The sequence below is a fragment of the Apodemus sylvaticus genome, chromosome 5 (genome assembly GCF_947179515.1).
Source record: "Apodemus sylvaticus chromosome 5, mApoSyl1.1, whole genome shotgun sequence".
In the NCBI taxonomy this organism is placed as follows: Eukaryota; Metazoa; Chordata; class Mammalia; order Rodentia; family Muridae; genus Apodemus; species Apodemus sylvaticus.
Window position 1 is genome coordinate 87,555,982 of NC_067476.1, and position 15,932 is coordinate 87,571,913.

Consider the following 15,932-nt stretch of genomic DNA (forward strand, 5'->3'; position numbering starts at 1 on the left):
TCTATTCAAAAAGAATCACGGCAGGGTAGTAAGAGAAACATTTCCAAAACAGTTTTTGATCTATATGACTCTAGAATCACATTCTAAAACAGTATTAAGATGGTGCAGTATATTAACCAATAGGTGAAATAAAATGTGCCTGAAGTGATTCTGATACAAATAGAATTTGGGAAGTCACTACCTCCCAGTTTTCCACGAAGGCTTTGCCACCAGTCAGATCCACGCCCGCCCCCAGCATTTTTCCATGTCTCTGTTCATCTACTTGCAAGGCAGCCTGGACTACGGTTGAACAGCTCTTGGGTGTTAGTTAGCACAGTGTCTGTGCAGGTCTGTAGCAGAGCGAGCAGTGCTGCAGCAGCACGTTAGTGTGTAGGTGGAGAATGTCTGACCCACGGCATAACTGCATTCACTGAGGAGCTGACTGCGTGGATGGCTTGCTTCCGGTGAACTGCCCTTGGGCTTGGCAGATGATATGCTTCTGGAGGCTCTGTCTGGACTGTCACTGGGATGAGACTCTGATGTTGGTTTTATCCTCAGATTTTTGCTTGACCTGCCAATATGTCTGTGTCTCTGGTTGTCAGGAAGCTCTCAGTAGTGGATGGGAGCCCTTATTTAATCAGCACAGAGTCTGTCTCATCCCTGATTGTTCTTACCTAATGCAAATGAAGCTTTCTTATTGCCTAACAACACAGCTCTGGGCAGGGAAAGAGAAGCAAACTTAAGCCACACCATCCAAACAGCTGATCAGTGATTAATCATAGCAGCAAGGTAAGGTTTCCTGGTCAATAGATGCATCCATTTTCCAACCCAAATGTACAACAGGAACCAAAAAGAGAGAAGAAATTGCTTCAATCCACTTGAGCAGGAAGTGTTTATTTTTCACTTGGCTCCATGCTTTGGAAACCAATCCTTTCAACAGAGACGACCACTGGCCTTCCTCCCCCACCTCTGTTACCTATTATTCTCATTTGAATGGTCTGCAACTGTCGAGTAAAGGTTGTTATCAGCATTGCATCTGGTCCAGATGGATTAGAGGGGAATGATGTTTTCAGCTCTCTGTAATCCCTCCACCAGCTCCAGGATTGCCAGTTCCTCCAGGGAGTGTGGCAAAGCCACAGAGAATCCCCCAAGACAAGCTGTTTCAGGCTTCTCTCTGCGTTGGCTGGCAGACGCACACACTAATGCAGGCAAGAAAAATCAGAGGAAAGTTTTTCTGGTCTGCAAATGAGAAGCAGCTGCAGAGTGAACGCTCTGTTCCTCCAGAGGGTGGCTGCAGCCTGGTCATTCTCAAAGGAATGAGCACTTCCATGTATGTGTTCTGTTTCCAAGATAACTCAAAGGCACCTGCTTCCAGCAGCCTCATATGGAGTCAGATATGCGGGCCGATGTGGCCTCCAGACTAGTTCTGTTTCCACGTCTAAAAATAGACTTGACAGAGGCTTTGAAGAAATCTATATTCTCTGGGCTTGAGCTTCTCTAAATTGAATGGCATTTGCCATTAGCTTTTATCGTGGAATTGAGGGGAAATGGCTACAATGGGGTTTGTAAAATAAAATAAAATAAAATTTTGAGCTGTCGGTAGAGCAGGAACAATGAGACGTGAGGTAACAGTCTTTACTCTTTTAAGCAGTAATTTATATTTATTGAAATTCATAGTGTACACACAGGCTCTCAGCAAAGGCGGGCAGAGCGCTGCTGAGAATTACACAGGAAACACAAAGTGAGAAAGCAGAATACCAGCAGAAATTTTTCTGTTCCTCGCACTGAAAAGAGATTAGCATCACCAGCAATATTATAACATTTTATTTTAACATTTTTCTGTTTTCTTTTTTGTTTTTTTCCTAGAGCATTTTTTGGTATTGTATACAAGTTTGTGTTAAACTCTTGGTATTGTGTTTTATTCATTAGAAATTACTTACAAATAAACAAAACAAATCTACCTTTTTAAAAAAAAATCGCAAATAGAGTATTTTAAAAAGAATTTAGAGATGGCTAAGATGTTTGATCTAAAAAATAATATGTTCTATCTAACAGAAAATCTGGCAGGAGAACTAAATAAACACAGCCTGGGCACTTTCTTGAGAGCATCTAGGCCCTAAAATGGCCACAACCGACATTGAAAGGGATAGAAATTAAAAACCATTACCTACTCCAAAGACCCAGACATCCACAGAAGATGAAGCCATATTTGTAATGACCTGTCTCTGTTTGTTCCGGGTCTCACTCTGTAGCCCTGGAGGTTGTGGAATCACAGACATCTATCTTTCTCTGCTTTCCCAGTGCTGGGATTTAAAGCATGTACGCCATACTTGATAACATGCCTGCTTTTAGAAATAATTTCTGAGTGTAAATAATGGATACCTGGATATTTGGGAAACACACACACACTCACACAAGAGACAGAGACCCAGAGAGAAAGGGAGAAGCAGAGACAAAGAGGCAGACAGAGACAGACAGGAAGAGAGACTGCCTGCCCCCTGGCCTTCTTTGCTTCATTTTGAATGAAATAGCATCATATCACCTGTATTATACACAAAAGCCAGGAGACCCTTAGCTCGGCTGTTCTCCTTCTCAGCCCAGTTTCTCTGGACTCTGCCCATGTCTGTTTCAACAGATCTGCTTTATATATGTATTGAAATGGAGTCAGTGAGTTCTCATTCAAATAAGTAGAAAAGTCAGGTAGACTTTTAATCGTTTAAGCGTTGTTTCTGATTTCTGTGTTTTCCCTGTATCTGCCCCAACAGCAAGAAGGAGGATGTGGAAGAGAGTCAGTGAGATGCGATCCTGCCGTGTGACTCAGTAACAAAGGTCTGTTAGAATTTGTTTTCTCCTCCACCTAGAAACTCTTGGAAAAGTAGCGGCCCCTCACATTTTTGCCATCTCTAGGGAATACCTGGCTTCAGTGTATGAGTTGAGCAGTCACCATCAATTACATAATTTTCCTCAGCAAGACAGACTCTTACACCCAAACTTTGAAACTATCAACTATTGCAGGGGTGATGGCGCCTGGCATTAAAAGGCCCCTGGGAAGGCCTAGTCAAAATATTTCCACTCCTCTCAGAAACAAAAGAAAAGAAGGACGCGGGGAGACAGTGAATCAAAAGGAAAACTTTCCTTCCGAAGGGGAAGAAGGGAAGGAAGCAAGCTGAAGGGAAGGCCGGGCCAAGCCACACCGCAGTCTTCCTCTTCTCCCAGAGCAGGCTGGATCACACACCTTGCCTGGGAATATTCATCCCCAACAAGAGGCCCAAATTAGGTTTGCATCCATTTGTGAACGCCTGTGGCTAATAGAAAGCCTTCATCGCCCCGCCCTAAGTGGGTGTGTGTAATTGTCCGTGCGTGCTCCCGTGCTCCCGGGAGGCACAGCAGCACCGGTGTAGTAAATAGATGGGTGAGTGATGGGCACCTAGCTTTTCCATAAAGCGGAGCTACTGGCTCAGAGTGAGTGGATTCTGCTTTGAAAACGTGTTCCAGGCTATGGTGATACCAAGATGACGTTGAGGTAAGAGAAGCCGGGATAAGGTTTACCGAAGAGAGTGACCTAATTCCCTCCCTTGAGTTTGCATCCGGACCTGGTACACTCCCGTCGAGGCTTGGCAGCCCTGCACCAGGGGGCGGGGACGGGGGCGGGGGCGGGGGCCACCTCCAGGCAGTCCAATAGCTTCCTGAGCCACGTGTCTTTCAGGCTCACATCCTCGCGAGAAGGCTCCCCTAATAGGCCAGACTGAGCAAGGACTTGGCCCAGAGCCTTGGGACTAAACAGTTGAACCCCCAAACTTCATCCAAAAGGCCGGACCAGAAGTGCCACCGAGAGCTTCAGTGGCTCCCAGCAGAGGTAGTGTGGGACCCTCCGACCCTTCCGCCTCCCAGCCGCTGCGGCTTAGACCACGCCACCCGCACCCTAGACAGAAGAGCACCTTCAGACTGCACGGAGAGCGATACTCACCGTTCCAGTTAGAACAAGTTTTAAGTGAGGGTTGGGCTGAGAAGCCGCGGGCAGGGGGTCACGTGCGCCCCCGTCACTGCAGCTCCCCTCGCCTCTCCTGTTCGAGTTATGCCATCAAGCTAATATATTGTGACTGCTCTTCTCTCCTGTGACAAAGGCTTGCAGCTGCCTCCAAATCAATAGACGTCAAAGAAATATGAAAACAGTCATGATGACACAAAACTTAAATCCTGCTTGCAGTCTACACGACCAGAACTGCGCTTCTGTTCTCCAGGCCGCCGATTAATTTATCCCAAAGTTTAGTCAAATTTTTATTCCGCTACCTTTTTCCCAGCAGATCGCACTACATCTGTCGGGTTTGTAATGTAATTTGTAATTACTGCCCTTCATGTGGTCCGGTGCCTTGAACCATCTTTAATTAAAAGCATAATTAAGGGAAGATCTAAAGAAAGACAATTACCAGATGGTCTTTTTTTTTTTTTTAAGAGGCAGTAGTTGCTGAGAGAGGGGCTTGGGGTCTGTCCCCTCAACCCTGTGCTTGGAGAGGGGGCGGTGGCCGGGTCCGCGCCTGCGCGCTGCAGAGGCCTGGCTGAGCGGGGTGCACTGACCCCTTCCAGGCTCCCTGGCCCGGCTTTAAGAGTTCCAAGAGGCCGCGCTCAAAGGTGAGCGCTAGCGTCTCGCACTACATAGAAACTGACTTTTTTTCTTCTTTCTTTTCTGGTGGTCTCGGGGTTTGGAATGGCCGCGGGGAGCCTGGAACCAGACCAAGGCAGAGACAACTTCCAGATTCGCGAAGCCCCTACCCCCCACTCCCAGAGCAGGGTCCACCCTGCTGAGCGAGACCCTGGGAGTTCTGAAAGAGAAAGGAAAGGATTGGTGGTGGAAGGAAGGGTGGGAGAAATGGGACTGATCCACCACGGGGCTCCAGCTTAAGTCCACCCCTGGATTGGGCCCAACTAGGTGGGAGCAGAGGGAACGTTCCCACGAGGGCTCCAAAGGACAAAGAAGCCAACCAGACCTCATCTTCACCGCAGCCTCGACGGGCCGAGCGGCCCAGTACAGCAATCCTCTCGGCTCCCTGGAGTCCATGGGTCCCGTGGAATTTCCAGACCAAGGGTGGGGGAAAGTTAAACCCCGGCTCCGTTCCTGTTTCACCCACACACACACCCACACACCCACACACCCGCACACACACACGCATAAATAATGCAGGCAGGAGCCAAGATTTCTGTATCAGCACCGCGTTGCCCGGGCGGCTGGCACGAGGATTCCAAAGACATGGAAATTAAACTGTTGTTGTATGAAGGGGATGTCATTATGTGACTGCTCATATTCAAAGTCAGGCAGCAGCGAATTGTAATCATTTCAATTATCTTCAATATATTTTCTTAGGACACAAGTTGTCAAAGATTTTTTTTTCCTAAGGAAGTACATTCTCGCGGTTCCGTGGGTCCATTTTCCAGACGGTTTGTTACTCTTGCTGCATGATTTGCTTTCAGCTTTTATTCCCCGGCCTCAGAGTCTCTTACAGAGATTTCTCTGGATGGGAAGAGCCACGTCGGCCCTTGTGGCTTCTCTGGCTGTGCCGACGCGGTCCACGGGTGGAAAATCGGCCTCCGTGTACCTGGCGCGCGCGTTTTGGTTGCTTTCAAGTTTAATTAACTTTGAACAACAAATATGCTTCGAGTTCTGGATCTGGTGACGCCTTGGGAAAGGGAGGGGATTGTATTGTACTTTGTGTCCTTCTCAGCCTGGAGCGGGAGCTGAGGATGAGGGCTGCCAGTGCTTTGCCTGCGCCCCCACCCCCACCCCCCAGGCCAACCAAGCGGAAAAGCACGTGCCGGACTGTGCGGGGATCCAGGGAAAGCCGGGAAGAGCCGGATCTGGGCAGCCCTCTCTCTCCACAGCCAGATGCTTGCTCCTCTTGTCCCCCATCGTCGGACAGTGGCACTTTGGAGGTGGTATCCTAGCGAGGAACGAAGGAGATCTGGAAAAGCGCTCTGCAATCCCAGAGAGTAACGGTCGCCTCCTCAACCCTCGTCCAACCTCACGGATTAAGATTAATCCCGATCTTTACACTAATATCTCCTCTTTGGTTTTTATTATACTCATTTGGGAGGAAATGAGCTCTTGCCAGGCAAATAGCACCCCGCACCTCACTTCTCATAGCTGCGCAGGGCCGGGGCCTGAACAGCCCCGCGGGCAATTCCCGAGCTGCCGATATTATATTTGTGAAATGTCCTTTTGTTGAGGCTTTTAACACCTTATAACGAATCATTTGTTCCTTTCTCTTTAATTTTGATAGACAATTAGCCATCAGAGATACACCAGTTGACTGTAACCGAGCATTAAACTCGCCTTTATGCAACGCTAATTTAGCATAACTGCTTTGTTTAACGTTGCTATATAAGAACCAGGTTTTGTAGTATTTTTTTTTTTAAAAAAGGTGTAATTTTATGTGGGGCTTCATTTCTTTTGGCCTTGTACGCAGCAAGCCCTTTCCTTTTTGTGAGGCATTCTGCTGGGGCCCAATGCCACTTCCCGGTGCCTAGCACCTGCAGGCTGGGGGTTGGGGTGGGGGGAGAAAGGGAATTAGCATTGATATAGATTTAGTTGAAATGTAATCTCTTAAATCTGTCCAAGATTCAGAGAGATAATTACACTTTCACTGCATTGCCAGGGGGTCAGCGTCTCTGAGGACCGGAGGAGTTGATTTACTAACAATAGTGTTACATTAAAAATATGGCATTTGAGATTATAATGTTAATGGCAGCGGTCGCTGGGGAATGATGCCGCTTCCAACTAATTCCACATAAGTTCTTTTTACCTCCTTCCTTTCTTCCTGGGCTTCACCTTTGTGAGGAACTGGAGCCTTTGTAATGTTTAATTTGCTGCAGGCACTGAAGGTAAGGACTAGTTCTGGGGCTTGGTCGCAACTTGGTTTCTCTGATAGTGTTTGCATAGTATCTTCGACAGTAAGGCTGTCCTGTCAACTACAAGGACAACTGAAGGAGTGCTATGAACACCTCTCAGCGGGCTAAGCAGAGGAGGGTGCCCAGGCAGAAGACAGCACAGTGTGGGCCTCCTGGGCTTTGGGTGCTCTCTGGCCTTGCATCTCGGGCCAGGCTTGCAGCATGGAGAAACATGCCACCAGGCTGGGTCTCTCTCTTCCTTGGTCCTGCAGCTCTTCAGTCAAACCAAGACCAGGCCCTGTCTTGGAGGATACAGAACCTACGGAGTTCCGTTCCCACAGAGTTTTCCTCATAGCTGGATTTGGGTGGGGCTGGTCCTGAGTTCAGAGAAACATTGCAGAGTCCTGATTCCAGTCTGGGATGCGGATGACCTTTAAAACTAAGAAGACATAGTAAAGATTATTATGGAATTTGTGTTACCCCTACACAGTCAAACTTCAGTCCCCAGAAATCCTGTGCTTGCCTCTAACTAGTAGTCTTGAGAGTTTACACTGAAGTTTTGCAGTATTACTTACCAGTGTGTGGAGGCCTCTAGTTGCCCACCAAAGTGCAAGCAGGCTTCCCTCTCATCATTCTCAAGTGGACCAACAGCCATTGAAACTGTGTCCAAAATGCCCTGGCTGAACAGTACTCTCAGATTTTTCTTGGGCAAAGAACACAACTGGTTTTGTGGCCTTCTCCAGTGCTAGATGGCTGAGGGTCCAAATCCAAAGAGTGTCCAGCTACCTAGGTCTTCCCCCCCAGGGCTATGGCCACTGCTAATTACCCTCTCCCCAGGACGGACACACACACACACACACACATACACACACAGAGAAAGAGAGAGAGAGAGAGAGAGAGAGAGAGAGAGAGAGAGCGAGATGGATAGAAACAGAGACACAGAGACAGAGAGAAGAGCTTGTGTGTTTTGGGTAGTGAAAGGGGGGACACTCAAATTTCTACCTCCAACTCCACACTTGAAGACAAGGGGACAATAGGGTTCAGTGTGCCAGGTGTAGACAGAAGACCTTGTCCAGGCAATCTTTTCTTTCCACACAGAAGTTTTGCTTCTTTGGGGACAGAGTGGTAGGTCTGGGAAGGGGTTTGTCTGAGCTAAAGAGGAAGCCTCATTACTGCAAAGCTCTATTACCCAATCCTACCCCCAGACCAGCCTCAGAGTCTTGACCCCCAACTGCCCCCTAGAAGTCCCTATGCCCAATCCCTTGGAGCTTGTTGGGGGGAGGGCATGTCTCCCATAATCCCAGTGTGTTTACCTCAGTGTCCTCTTATCTTATATGTAACAGCAATATATATGTTAATTGAAAACTTCTGAATTTAAAAAGGTTGTGACAAGTTATAATTTGTCCTGTCAATGCCTGGAATCCTTATTTATCTCTTTAGCTTGCCTCCTGCTTGTGCCTGTCAGCTAACAGCTTGCCTAACTCGTTGACTTCCTCACTCATGGCACGGAAATGACAAATGTGCTGTTTTATCCATACAATTTATTTCATTATTGTTGCCAGCACGAAGCATCACAATCAATCATAAGGAAGTCCAGTTGGCAGGTGTCAATCTTGGTGTGTTTCTGTGCATCTTGGTCTATATTTAATCCAATTATAAGGGTCACAGAGTAAGTACCAGTCCTCTTGTTAGAACTCACATCTTATTTAAGATTTAAAGTAAAAAAGTCAACTCGATCACATAGCCCTTGAGGGGGAAGGGAGGGATGCACTTGAAGCACCCCGACCCCCTTCTCTTCACCTCCTGTTTAAATTATTAAGCCATCCTTTTTTTTTATTAAAGAGTTACAATGGATTCAACTTTTATGAGAATTTCTGTGCAAATGAAGGCTCTCCTTATTTTGCTAAAGTAGACACAGCCTTAATGATGAGAGATCTTTCCGCTCATTGCCCATTCAAATACAATTGTAGATCGAAGCCGGCCTTGTCAGGTTGAGAAAAAGTGAATTTCTAACATCCAGGACGTGCCTGTCTACTTTCAGAGAATTGCATCCAATCACCCCCAGGGAATTCAGCTAATGTCTCCATCTCCACCCAGACAAGGGAGAGAAAGAACTCAAACGTGGTCTGGCAAGCCAGCTTCATATGAGAGTGTTTAAGAGGAAAAAAAAGATGGTGGAATGCTCTTGAACTGATGGCAGCAGAGGGAAAGCAAACTAGAAGAATTAAGGGCTTTCTAAAAGGCTCCACAGAACTTCTTACTGTGTGGAAGAACAGTCAGCAGCTAAGTGAGGCATCTCTTTGTATGAGAGCATGAAAATAATTGAATAGCACAGAATTCTCAAAATCATATATAATTGGGCTATCATGCAGCCCTTTAGACCAGGGTAAAGAAGTGGCAAATATTATCTTTGCATAAATATCTCCCTGTTTGATGCTTGAATTCACAAACTATTCCTCCCATTTTGATTTAAAAAAAAAAAAAAAGCCCATTAGAACAAGTTTGCTGTTTAAAGGGGATGGTATGAAGGGCAGGGAGAGACCATGCAGTGCCCAGGTAATTTGATTGCTTGAGTGACCTGTCTTTGACTAATTTGTATAGGTATCTGAAAAGACCTGCAAGGAGACTCAGATTTTTTTTCTTCAAGAATCTGTGGATCTTTCTCTGGCCTTTACTGTTTGTACTGAAAGATCTTTATGAAACCAGTCTTAGGAATTATCACCCACCCTGGAATGCTAGTCTTTAAAGATAGCAATTAACAGGATGAATCCATGTTTTAAAGAGATATTTCCAACAAGAAGACAAACTCCCATCCTGTAGTCTAGATCCAGTAGGCAGGGCTCCACCAATCCAGAACATGTTTTATTATCATAAAGTAGTTCAAGAGCCAGATGTGCAGGGAGGGGTGGGTGAGCCAGATGTTCCTTGAACAAGGGGTCTTAGCTATAGTCCGAGAGACTACGTATCCCTCCCTTTCACCCTCCCTTCCTCCCCACCTCTCTGTGTCTCACCCTCCCTAATATTTTCCCCCTCCTCCCCCCCCACACACACTTTCTACTTCCCTTCAATTCTTTGGAAAGGATGCTTCAGGATCCCAGGAAGGAATGGAAGCTCCACAGACTTTTGGCCACTACCTGCAGGCCATCTGAGCTGCTACTGAGACACAGAACTTGGGATTGTCCCTACGTGTAGGAGAATTGCAGTCTAGGCTAGCCTGGGGCAAGGGGAAACCTGGTAGAAAAGTTTCTTTCACCCCACCTATAGCCTGCCTCCAGTAGCACTCCCGAGGCTAGTTACAACTTTCTCCATCATGCCTCCAAGCAATCCTCAAAGCTGCTCAGCCTGGAGCAGTGTGGCCCAGAGACACCAAGAGTCCAAGAGGGACAAGGCCATAACCCCAAGGCTAGGCACACCTTGGAGGCCAGTCTCAGGCACTGAAGAGAGGCTCCAGTACAGCTGCTGCCTTCCCCCAGTACTGAGACTTCTGGTAGGGTCTCCAGAGTTCTATAAAGCTACCAGGAGAACCCGACTCAGGCCTGTGGCTACGCTTACCAGGTGGTGACCCCACGCCCCTCGTCTCTCCCAGCTTTCAATATGTGCATGTGTGCCGGGGGCAAATAGAGAGAGGCTTTAGCGTTGGCCTGGAGCTCGGGAGGGCCAAGGTCTGCCCTTGCCTCCGCCACTCCCGGCGCTCTCACCGGGCCCTAACGAGCCCTTTATTGACAGACACATAGATAAGCTGGCGAGAGCTGTGGCGTTTCCAGCTACGCTCTTGAGCACCCTGCTGGGTTGCAGGGATCCGCACAAGCTTAATGGCTCCAAACAAGCTCCAGCAGCCCTCGCTGCAGCCTCCGGTCGGAACAAGGGGTGGGTGAAAAGCTGGGACAGACGCAGGGAGGCTGGGAAAGCCTATCCGAGCCCCGTGGTTCACCAGTCACCCATCCCCCCCAAGGCAGATGGCGGAATAGATGGGACCGCAAGACGGTTGAGGATGTGACTGGAGGAAGTTCTGGCTGGAAGGTAGGGGCTTACCGGAAAACTAAGTCTTAGGAGGTGGCAGTGGGGTGGGTGTGAAGAAAGCAGAGCGAAGACTTCAACGCCACTTCCCAAGCTCTCAGGATTTGCGGGACGACCGGACTGCTCTAGAATCCAGGTCACGCTACAGTCGTTCTAGCGGAGTAGATGTTCGAATGGAAAGAGGAAGGATGGAAGGCTTTTGCAAATACAACTGTCTCCATTGGGACCTATCCAAAGCCTTCCCTTTTTGCCTTGTGCACATAACCAGATCTCCAGGCGCGATGCACTCAGCAAAGTGCTAGAAGAAAAGAAAAGATCTGGCTGAAAGCTGGCCAAATCTGAAGGAGCTGACCTGGGCTTGTTGCAAAGTCCCACACCAGTCCAGGTGTGTGTGTGTGGGGGGGGAGGGGGCGAGGCTCTAGACCTCGAACCTTCCTCTCGTCCAAGTGCTCCCCTTCTGGCCTCCACACATGTACACCCTGGTTCACCCTGGCTGTTCCCCAGAAGTTGCCAGAAGACAGTTCCTCTTGTCCACTTCAAGAGTCTTCTGCCCCTCCAGGACCTCAGTCATTTCCAAACTCCAAACCCAAAGCAAGCAGAAGAGGGAGGAGAATGAAAGTTGAGAAGCCCTCGAGGGCTAAAGGGCAGGGAAGTGGACGCGGGTGTAGGTATCTATTCCAAGACAGACAGGCTTAGCAAATCTAAGCCTTCCACAGAGGGTGTGAAGACCACGGGGTCAGTATCCGGCGACCTAGCCCCAATTTCTTCATTCACTCAGCATGAGGAAAGGGAATCTTAACCTCTCAATCTTCCATGCTCCCACTTTTGCCCCTCTAGGCCACAAAGTCAACAGTTAGCCCTCAAGTCAAAGATAAATACCATCATCTACATTTTCTACATGAATAGAGCTTTTCAGTTCCACAGGCGAGGGAAGCCGGGGCACTCTGACTTTGGGGCTTCCCTCAGGAAAAACGCCAACAGGCCTAGATTTGGCCCAGTTTAGGAAAGGAGCCGGCCTTCACTGGCTGCTGGAGCCACAGTCTGTGCCCAGCGTGTGACTTATGGAAGCAAATGCCTAGTATGGTTTTGGGTCGCCAAAGAAAAGAACTTGCCAGAGGTCTTTTTCGAGCCTCCTCCCCGGCCCCCATGGTCTTCGTCCCTCTGATGAAGTGACTCCCTAGAGAACCTAGGGGCAGGCTTGGGGGTCACTTGGCTAGCCTGAGAAAACGGACCGTGGGATCCGCGTGCTGGAGGGCCCCTGAACTCTGCAGGACCTGTTTACTTGGAAGGAGGGGGAGGGGGACTTAAGCCCAGCCTCAAGGAGGACAATACCGGCCAGAGGCCGGCTGGGCTTGTGCTGTTACCGGCCAGACCCGGGGAGACTCTTAGGATGGAGCAAGTCAGACTCTGGTTGAAGAGAGGGAGTCTCCCGCCGGGCCGGGGAGCTAATCTGCCGAGCTGAACCCAACTCTGGCCGCCGTGACGTCACGCACGCCCGGCAACCAATGAGGGCAGCGCTGGCGTGGATATTAAGGAAAGTTAGCGCCTGCCGGAGCACCCTCTTTTCTTATCGTTGACATTTAAACTCTGGGGCAGGTCCTCGCGTAGAACCCGGCTGTCAGATCTACTACTTCCCCCCCAGAAGCAGCTTTGAGAAGTGTGGGAACCAGCGCCACCAGGCTCACCTGCCACCCCGCCCTCGGCTCGCAGGTAACCGCTCTGGCTCTAGCCAGAACTCACCCCGCTAGTAGCGGCGCCCCACTCCGACGTCCGCAACCTGTGTCTTCAGGGCGTAGAAACCCTCCCCGAGTAGCCCCGGCCTTGATTTTTTTCTTTTTTAAAGGATGGGAGAGGAATTACTGCGGGCGGGACAGGAGGAGGGAATGTCTTTGCGAAGCATGCTTCTTTGTAAAAGTAACAAAATGTTCTGGTCTCAAGAGTGGACTTCCTGTCTGGCTCTGAGCTGGAGGTGAGGTAGGGGTGGGAAGGGGTGTCTGTGGCCTCGGTCTAAAGAAATCGCCGAGATCCTAAGAAAAGCAGGCGGTAGGCATGCAGTTTGCAGCACGCCTTCCCCGATGCAATTAGAGACATTCATGCTTGGAGAAGCCACCAAGTCTTGCGCCGAATTCATGGAAGCACCTTGCGGAAGTCAGGCGACTTGCGACAAAAGTTTCCCCGAGATTGTGTAGATGTGTGTGCCATATCGAAGTCAAAGTCTTGGGGTTCGTTCCCCCCCCCAAAGGAGCACAGGACGAAAGAATGCGGCCCTCCAAAACTGGGCAGCGCGCAAAGGCCCCAGCGTGTGATTTGAGCTTCCCTTCGGAAGACCTAATAATTAGCGATTCTCACTGAGCTAGAATGCGGGCTCGGGTTACCGGGAACGGGTTACAGCGCCGAGCTCTCTGCCTAGGCGGGAAGCGTGTGGGCTCCAGGGGAACCCGGCTGCTGAGTGCCCTGGAGAAAGATACCCAGCCGTGTTCCGGCTCCAGGAAGGCCAGAACTTTGCCGAAGTGGGTCAGGAAAGTGATTACCCCAAACTTAAACTAAATGGTGTTTCCACCAGGTTGGAAAATCTCTCAACCAAGCTCTAAGTTTGCTATGAGACGCTCAGGCTGCCTGAGTCCGGGCACCTGAAATTTAAGGCCATATAGCAGGCCTGGCCTGGTTCTCGCCCACTCCCACTCGTGCTCCTGACGCCCTCTCTCTAGACCCGCTGGAGGCATTTGTACAGCTCGTTTGGATCCCAAACACCTGCGACAGGTGCCCAGGAGTCTAACTCTGAGCAGAGTCCCCTCTGCGCACCTCACATAGAAAACAAGGCCACTGGCAAAGTGGCCACCGGGCTGCGCACCTTACCTGAACCGGGATCCTCTCCTTCGTGAGTTCCTTATTCCAGAGCTGAGCGGCGAGCAGTTTGCCCGCTTCGCAGTAGGAAGTGGACCTTCTCCTCCAGTCATAAATCAAACCCAGCCATCCTCGGGCCTCCTCCCTCATTAGAGATGTTTATTGGAGATTGTGTTTATTCGGCTGTCACGGCGAGAAAACGCGGTGACATAATTACCTCTGACCAGAGTCCTCGCCCTGAGCCCAGAGCGAGCCAGGGACCTCCTCTGCTGCGGTCTCACTTGATCAGAGGGCAAATCGGATTGGTGTGTCTACTTTTTATTCCCCTCAGACTTTGTATCATTTGAATTATTGGAGAACTTAGTATTCAAATTTCTTCAGTGCTCAGGAGTTTATTTATTGTACACTTCGAAAGGAAAACCAAAGAGAATCCAGTTTCTCGGGGAGAGAGGGGGAGAGAGAAGTAAGGGAGAGAGGAAGAGAGAGAGAGAGAGAGAGAGAGAGAGAGAGAGAGAGAGAGAGAGAGAGAGAGAGACTCTGTGTATCATGCATGAGAACTTTCCAGCAGTGCCGCCTGGGCCAGACCCCACTCCCGCGTGGAGTAGTGGCCCGACCTAGAAGGATGAGCGCCAGCATTTGTGGTATTATTTGTTGCTTCACTTTTCGTTCCTTTTCTTTTCTGTTGGGGGCGGGGGAATCTGGCTTCAGGGCCTTGAGCCCGGGGTTCAGACATTCTCCCAGCTGGACCCCCGAAACAACCAGCGCTTAATCCCTCATTGCTCTGTCCCTGACTCCCAACCTCCAAGGCTTTTCCCTGATGAGGAGGCTTCAAGTCACCATCTGTGAGACTGGGTTAAGAAATGATGAAAAGTGCCAAATTGTTCTCTAATTGAAAAATATATTGTTTTTTTTTGGGGGGGGGGAGGAGTGTGCACTGACAAAAGTATCTGGGATTCCAGCTTTTGATCCCTCGCTACTGCTGCCTCTGTTCTCCAGTCACTAATAAAACTCACATTGAGCCCCTTAGTGCCTTGATTAACAGGCAGATTAACTCTTACTGGGGTTGGAAACAGCTTGTCTCAATCAATGTCATTTTAAAAGCCTGTCACGATGCGCTTAGTGTGGTTCCCGGCTGCTGGAGTGAGCCAGCCCTACATTTGCTCTCCCTTCCCCAGTCTGAAGCCTGAGCATCAGGCCTGTATGTTTCTAGCTCCTGGACAAAACAAATCGCAGGAATCAGTCCCTGGCCTTTCTACCAGACAGCTGTTTAGACATATTCTATAGAGCGAGCTTTTCATTTGAAGCTGAATGCATACCTCTTTAGTACAGAGGTTAGAGGGAACGGAGGCTTGAAGGAATGTCCCCGGGGTTGGGGAATGGAAAGAGAACTTTCCTAGACACCCTAAAAATTTCAAAACAATGGGATTTCAGAGTGTCCCATGCGTAGGAGGCTTTGACTCTAGTTTCCACATAGACAACTGCAGGATGCGGAAGAAGGCAGGCTCAAAAGTTAACTCCTACAAGAAAACTCTTTGCTGGGGCACCCATCTGGATAATGCCGGTTCAGAGCATTTTAGGGGTGGGCTGGGAGGGAGAGGTGGTAGCCAATATGAACAGAAGAGGACCGGACCGCGAGCGCCCAGAGACACTAACCATTTGGCAGGAAGCAAGGAAAGGCAGGGGCGCCGCCGTTGCTTGTTCCAGCGAAGCTAAAACTTGGAGACGCCGCTGGGCGCTCCTTGGGCTCTCTGCTTCTGTACTGTCCTGGGCTTTAGCAAGCATAGCCGGTGAGCAGGATTTCGGCATGTTGCTGGGGAAAGCGGAGAGAGAAAGCCCCAAGCCAGGGAGGTATCGGGAACTGGGTGGCTAGGGTGGAAGACTTTGGCTTTTACGACCCTTTAATTTGTTTGCCATGCCAGCAATCCATGGGCTCTACCCTTCAGGGCCTGCAGAAGGAGACACATCCGGGGCTCGGTAACGTGTCTCCGGTGTTTGCTGAGACTTTCCTCCGCCAAAGAAATGCATCCTCGCCCTTCCCGGTGTGTCAGCACCGCACCTCAGCTAGGACCAGTCGAAATGGGAGTTTGGAATACTGGTTGTTCTGGGAGGCTAAAGCACATTCTCCCGAGAGCTGGGCACTTCTTTGCCTCGCCAGGGGCCGCTCTCGGGACAGAGACCTGATGTGGTGGGCAGAGGCTGCCAGGGACTGTTGG